The following is a 7,438-nucleotide window of genomic DNA, read 5'->3' as shown; positions in this document are numbered from 1 at the left end:
GTGTCTGCATCTCTCCTAGGCGCTCCTGTCCTGCTTCCCTGAATGTTGACCTCAACTTCTGACTCAGAGTCGCAGCGTTTCCTGCTCTTGCTTTCGACTTGCTATCAGTGGATTTCTTCAGTAACATCTCTATATTGATGGCTAAGGTTTAAGTCTCACAGGAGAATTAGAATACTTTCTACAATTTTCTTGATTTCTCTCCTGATTTTTTTTTTTGAATTTGGAAAAACACAAATTTCCTGAGAAATTCTTGCATAGAAACACTAACAAAAAGGACAGTGAGGCTGGAGCAAAGTTCACCAGGGAGTGGCTGGTAGGACTGGAGGTCCCAGAGAAAATGGAGAGCCTGGTCATTTAGGACCTGTGGGCATTGTAAGGACTCTGTGTGAAATGCGGAGCCATGGAGAGATCTGAGCAGAGGTGTGACATGGTTTGACTTGGGTTTTGAAAGCACCATTTAGGCTGCCATTTGAAAGCAGCAGGGGCAAGGAAGGCAACAGTTAGCAGGTTATTGCAAAAATCTAGGTGAGAGATGATGGCAGGATGTACCTGAATGGAAGCACTAAAGGCGGCGAGAAGTGGTTGGACTCTGTAAACATTTTGAACATCGAGCTGATAGGGTTTATAAAAAATTGTAGTGTGAGAGGAAGAGGAATTGAGGATGACTTCAAGGATTTTGGTCTGAGTCTGGCAGGATGGAGTTATCATTTACTGGATAAGGGGGAGGGGAGGATTGTGGAGAAGTTTGTCTTTGACATATTAAGTTTGAGGTGCTTCTTACATCTAAGGGGAGATGTTACACAGTCAGATAAGAGTGTGGAGTTTAGGAGAGAAGTCTAGGCTGGAGATAGAAAGGCAGGATTTAGCAGTATACAGACAGCATTTACAACCAAGTTTTTACACTCAGCAGTGCCCTAGATTGTAGCTATGGTTCCTTGAGCATCTCACTTAACCTTTGTCTATTTGCTCGGCTGAAAAGCATTTAAAAAATACACATCCTACCTCCCTACAACAATGAGGCTAAAGGGGCCATGTATGTGAAAATGCCTTGTAAACTGTAAAGTGCTGTTCAGACAGGAAAGCAGATATTTGATGGTACTGGAGATGAAGAAAATCAGTTTGGGGACCCAAGAAATAGTCTTCACGCTCTGAGAATTCAAGAAACCACAAATAAAAGAAGGCGCAAATAGCAATCATTACTCTATTTGGACTGTAGCCCAGTCTGTGCAAAACTAATATTTTTATTTACACAGTATCCAAAATTTACTAAAACCTTCACATATATGATCTTTTTGAGGTGCACAATAATCTTGTGAGAAAGGAATTATCATCCCCATTTTACGGAGGAGGAAACTGAGCTCACAGAGGATAGCGGATCTGCAGGGACAGAACTATACAAGCATCCAGACATCCTCGTTCCGAGTTCAACCTAAATACGAACAAACCTTTCCCACCCACACCGTCCGCCAGGAAGACGTAGGACAGCAGGACTGCCCAGATCCCGCGGCTCTATCAGCGTTCCTCGCCGCCCACGGCCCCCACGTCTCGTTTCCAGATGGTACAGTCCTTTTCTCCTATCGCGAGACTGGAAGCGTCGTGCTTCTGGTTGCCAGGGTAACAGCGTTCCTGGAGGCAGGAGGGCTTTGGACCGGCTGGAAGGAACTTCCAGCTCCAGAGAAGCTGTGGTGGCAGAAAAGGAGCCTCCCCTTTGGGGGACAGTGGGTGACGCTGAGGGTGTCAGCGGTGCGCTTCTGCGCCCATCAATGCTCTGACGACTCGCGACTAGTTCCCAGAGTTTCTGCCGGCCAGGTGAGGGACGGCGCCGCTTAGGCGACAAGCTCTATCGCCGCGCGACAAGCCAATGAGGAAGCGGGGAGGAGTCGTGTCAGGTCCTGGGCCCGGAGACTGGCTGTTAGGGAGACGGGCAGGCCAATGAGGGGGCGGGGCGGGGAGACTGGCTGTTAGGGAAAGAGGGCGGGGCCCGTGAAGGGGCGGGCCCAGCATGGGAGGTGTTCCGGCCCCGGGCGGGTTCCGCAGGGGCACGGGCAGGGCCAGGCCTGGGAGAGCGCGGGCTGTCTGACCCTCCCGCAGAGGGAAGGCTGTGTCGTCCAGATTTCCTGGGCTCGGCGGCACACGTTCCTGATCTTAGGACCTAGTCGCGAGGACTCCCACTGTCCTGTGCCTTCTGGCCCATAAGATCTAGAACTGTATTTAAAGTTAATCACCAGCCATTTGAAATAGGCCACAAACAGCAAAGAAGGCAAATAGGCATTTCACAGAAAAAATAAAAATAACAGGTGGCCAGTAAACATTTGACGAGAGACTCCGCCTCTCTTGTAATTAAAGAAATGTAAATCAAACTCACAGATACTTTTTGACACATATTAGATTGACAAGATGAAAAAGCTTTGCCGATAACCAGATGGACTCCAAGCCCGTGTGGGGAACAGGCACCTTCGTCTCATCAGACCCTGTTGGTAGTAGTGTAATTTGGTGCAACAGTTTTGGAGGGCAATTTGGCGGACTACCAAAATTTGAAATGCAATTGTCCTTTGATTCAGCAATTCTAATTAGTCTTATATAAATATAACTAAACAAAGATTTGTACAAACAGGTTAACTTAAAACTGAGGTATTCCTTACATGGGGTAAAATTCACCCTTTTAATGTGCAGTTCTGTGAGCTTTGACAGACGCATAGTTGTGTGATCACCACCACGATCAAGATACAGAACAGTTTCATCATTCCCCCCAAATCCCCTAGTACCGTTTTATAGTTAACCTCTCCCCACACCCAGCCCTGGCAACCGCCCATCAATTTTCTGTCCCTATAGTTTAGTCTGTTCCAGAATGTCATAAAGTTGGAAGTTGGAGCCTTTTGAATCTGGATTCTTTCAACTTAGCATAATGCAGTTGAGATTCTGCATGTTTTGCATCAGTCGTTTGTTCCCTTATGTTGCTGAGTAGTATTCCATTGTATGGATGCACCACAGTTTGCTTATCCATTCCCTGGTTGAGAGACATTGGGATTGTTTCCAGTTTTTGGCAATTATTAATGAAGGTGCTTTAAACATTCATATGCATTTTTGTGTGAATATAGTTTTTCATTTCTTGGGTAAATATCTAAGAATGAGATTGTGGAGTCATATGGTAATTGTATGTTTAACCTTATAAGAAACTGCCAAGCAGGGGCCGGCTGGTGGTTGAGTGGTTGGGTTCGCGTGCTCCACTTTGGTGGCCGGGGTTTCGCCAGTTTGGATCCTGGGCGCAGACATGGCACCGCTTTATTGGGCAGTGCTGGGGCAGTGTCCCACATGCCACAACTGGAGGGACCCACAACTAAAAATACACAACTAGGTACTAGGGGGCAATGGGAGAAATAGGGAAAAATCTTAAAAAAAAAAATCTGCTTATAAAAGAAACTGACAAGTAGTTTTGCAACGCGGCTGTCCCATTTTGCATTCTCACCCACAATATGTGAAAGTTCCAGTTGCTCCCCAACTTTGTCAGCACTTGGTATTGTTAGTTTTTTAAAACAATTTTCATCATTCAAATGTGTAGTGGTCTCTCATTGTGGTTTTAATTCTCATTTCTCTGATGACCAATGATGTTGAACATCTCATGTGCTAGTTTGCCACCCATATATCTTTGGTAATATGTCTGTTCAAATATTTTGTTTTCTTATTATTGAGTCTCGATACTTCTTTATATATGCCGGATACAATTCCTTTGTCAGATATGTGTTTTGCAAATATTTTCTCCCAATATTTGGCTTTGTTTTCCTTTTCTTAACAATGTCTTTTGAAGAGCAGAAGTTTTTAATTTTGATGCATTCCAATTTATCAATATTTTATTTTATGTATTATGCTTTTGATGTTGTACCTAAGAAATCATTGTCTAACCCACAATCACACATATATTATAGAAATTTTATAGTTTAAAATTTTACTTTTAGGTCTGTGATCTGTTTAGAGTAAATTTTTGTATTTATATATTTTTTCTCCCCAAAGCCACAGTACATAGTTGTGTATCCTAGTTGTAGGTCTTTCTAGTTCTTCCGTGTGGGATGCCACCTCAGCATGGCGTGATGAGAGGTACTAGGTCTGCGCCCAGGGTCCCAACTGGTGAACCCCAGGCCTCCAAAGCAGAGGATGCAAACTTAACCACTACACCACTGGGCAGGCCACTGTGTTGTTTTTAATAGCACATATTCCATATACAACCTAAATGAGCTGATTAAAAGAATGCTACATCCATGCAATGGAATACTATGCCATTGTTTGAAAGCATGAATTATATCTGTATGTAGTGATATAGAAAAATCTCTGCAATATTATATTAAGTATGAAAAAGCAAGTTGCAAAGCACCATGCCATGTGTGTGTGTTTGTCTTGGGGAGGAGTAGGTAGGTATAAAGGATAAAAAGTTTTCATGTGCCTAAAAAACAATGAGACCTACAAAAATCTATTAATCATGCTTCTTGACTTTAAAAAAACTTATACATTCTTTTGTATTATTGGATTTTTTTCCCTCTCATGGGCAAGTATTTCTTACATCATAAACAAATATAGAAAATAAAAAAAATCTACCATAAAGTAATTTTTAGACATTAAAATCAAGAAAATAAATGTAATTCCACATTTCTTTTAGGCTGGATATTCCTTATTACTAAACAGAGGAGGATTCATTTTCTTTTGATTCTTCCACTCATTCAAAAATATCAAATTATAGCAGCCCTGTGTCCCCATTTTGGTTTTACTCCATCTGTCCTGGTTGCATTTCTCACAAGCCTCTATGAAGAAGTTTAAATTAATTTTGTTTGAAATGAATGTTATAAAAAGTTGGTATGCATTAGTAATGGTTTGTTATAATTTAGAATCTGGTCATATATCCATCTATATAATGGATTATCATGAAGTAAATAATATTCTACTTTTGAAATATCTTTAATGTAGTCAGAAAATGCTCATCATGTAATGTTAGGTTAGAAATATATGAATCCAATTTTGTTGAAAAGGCATCAAAGCAAAATGGAAAAGAAATGTGCCAACAATGTTTAGCTTAGGGTGGTGAATATTGGTTGATTTTTTATTTTTTGAATATATTTTAATATATTCTGGAAAGTTCTCCATAATAAATAAATTCGTTAATTATGAATTCAAGATATGCTTAACAGAAAACCAGAAAATACAGATAAGCAAAAGGTCAACAAAGGACACAAGAAATCATGAACCCACCAATCCAGAACCCACCTCTGTTACTTTCTTGACTTGTTATCATCTTTCAGGTTCCTTTCTGTATATTCCTTTAATTAGAGAAATTAGACTTGTCCTCTTTTTGTTTTTTAGCAGGATATTGATAATTTGTATTTCCTTCTTTTTTTTTTTTTTTGACAGTTTTAATATTATGTACCTTGGAGAAGGTTTTTTGCCTTGATGTAATTAGGAGTTCTATTGGCTTCATGTATTTCTATGTCCAGTTTCTTACCCAAGTTTGGGAAGTTCTCAGCTATTATTTCTTTGAACAAGCTCTCTGCTCCTCCTCTCCCTCTACGATACCTATAATCCTTATGTTACTTTTCCTAATTGAATTGGATATTTCAAATGGATATTTCTCAAAGATTTTCTTCATTCTTTTTTCATTCTTTTAGTTCTCTCTCCTCTTCCACTTGAAGCATTTCTAGGTTTCTATCTTCAAGGTCACTAATTCTCTGCTGCATAGGGTCTACTCTGTTTTTTATGCTTTCTACATTATTTTTTTATCTCCTTAATTGTGTTCTTCAGAATTTCTGTTTGATTGTTTTTTAGAGCTTCAATCTCTTTGATGAAGTATTCATTCTGTTCATTAATTTTATTCCTGAGTTCATTGGACTGTTTTTCTGAGTTTTCTTGTAACTCATTGAGTTTCTTTATGATAGCTATTTTGAATTCTCTCTCAGATTGTAGTCTAGGGGTAGTCATGGTGTTTGATGAGTTGATACCCTGCTGGCACATTTGTGGCAGTAAACACCTTTTCTTATTTAGGTACAGCTTTGGTTGCTTTGGTTCTGGTCAGCTGGGTCTCGTGTTCCTCCACTGGCTCTCCCTGGGCTTGGATGCTGCTGTCCTATGCACCACCTGCGCCACTGTTCCCAGATTGTCTTTGGGTGTTGGTTGCACCTCTGCCAGGGGTGCTGGGTTCATGGGTGTCACTGTTGCTGGTGGGGGCCTTAGGACCCAGGGACTTGGATACAACCCCCATGGCTGGTGGAGCTGATGTCAGGGTTGCCACCACTGGGGGCTGGGTCATGGGTTCTGCTGCTGTTCCTGTTGTTTCTGGTCGCAGTTTCCATCTGCCAATGTTGTCGGTGACAGGGGCTGTTTTTTCTGTTCTTGCCCCGTCTGTTCATGGTTGTGCTGGTCCCTGCTCTGCATTCACACCGACAGGGCCACAGCTGCTGGGCAGGGTGCCTTCATGAAGGCCTGGCTGCCACCTCGCTGCCGCCTCCAGGTGGATCATGCTGGTGTGGGTGGGGCCACCACTCAGCGGGGCGCCTTCACACCATCTAAGCCACTTCCACTTGGCAGGAAGTGTTTGTGCAGGTGGGGCCACTGCAACATGGAGGGCGCTCCCACAGGCCAGGCTACTGCCTCTCTGCAAGTGTTCCCATGCCGGCCAGCGTGCCTCTCCCTCCACTCACAGTTACCCTGGCTGTCGTGTGAGGATCCACGACCTGGATCACCGCTGCTAGGGAGGGGGAAAGGTCTGCTCACCTAGTTCCACTGCTTCCCAGAGATCCAGTCCACCCACATTCAGATGTCTGGCTGTGTGGATCTCTCAGGTGTCCTCTTGTGCTGTGTAGGGAATCTGCTGTTGGTTAATGGATGTCCATTGGTTGTAACTTAGAGAGGAGAGACAAAGGGAGCAATTCACTCTGCCATGATGCTGACATCACTTTCTCTCCCTCTCTTTTCTTTGGTATGTGAATTCCTTGTTTATGTCCTTAACCAGTTTTCTATTGGAATGCTTCTTTTTTTATTGATTGGTAAGAGCCTTTTAAATATGTAAATTTATTAACCTTTTGTGTATCATCTATGTTGCATTTATTTCCCCCAGTTTCTCAGGTGACAGTTAATTTAATTTAGAGTTTTTTGTTTGTTTGCTTGACACTCACTAGCATTAAACATTATGTAATCAAATCTGTTAGTCTCTTACTTTTTTTTTGGTGAGGAAGATTCTCCCTGAGTTAACATCTGTGCCCATCTTCCTGTATTTTGTGTGTGGGACTCTGCCACACATGGCTTGATGAGTGGTGTGTAGGTCTGTGCCTGGGATCCGAACCCATGAACCCTGGGCCGCTGAGTGGAGCGCGTGAACTTAAGCACTTTGCCACCGGGCAAGCCCATAGTCTCTTACTTTTTCATTTATGCTTTTGGTGTCACATTTAGTAAGTAATTAACC

The 7,438-nt window shown here is 42.4% G+C and overlaps 1 protein-coding gene across 1 annotated transcript in view; it reads left to right on the top strand.

Moving 5' to 3' along the window:
• Positions 1–1,624: 1,624 nt before the first annotated feature.
• The window catches only part of FSIP1 (fibrous sheath interacting protein 1), a 169,580-nt gene continuing 163,766 nt past the window's right edge, over positions 1,625–7,438 (top strand). The window contains exon 1 of the mRNA XM_046652924.1: positions 1,625–1,809. The gene's annotated coding sequence lies outside the window, so the exon portion shown is untranslated. The remainder of the gene's footprint in view (positions 1,810–7,438) is intronic.

This window comes from Equus quagga, chromosome 2 (assembly GCF_021613505.1).
Source record: "Equus quagga isolate Etosha38 chromosome 2, UCLA_HA_Equagga_1.0, whole genome shotgun sequence".
NCBI classification, from domain to species: domain Eukaryota; kingdom Metazoa; phylum Chordata; class Mammalia; order Perissodactyla; family Equidae; genus Equus; species Equus quagga.
This window is presented reverse-complemented; position numbering and strand designations above follow the sequence as displayed.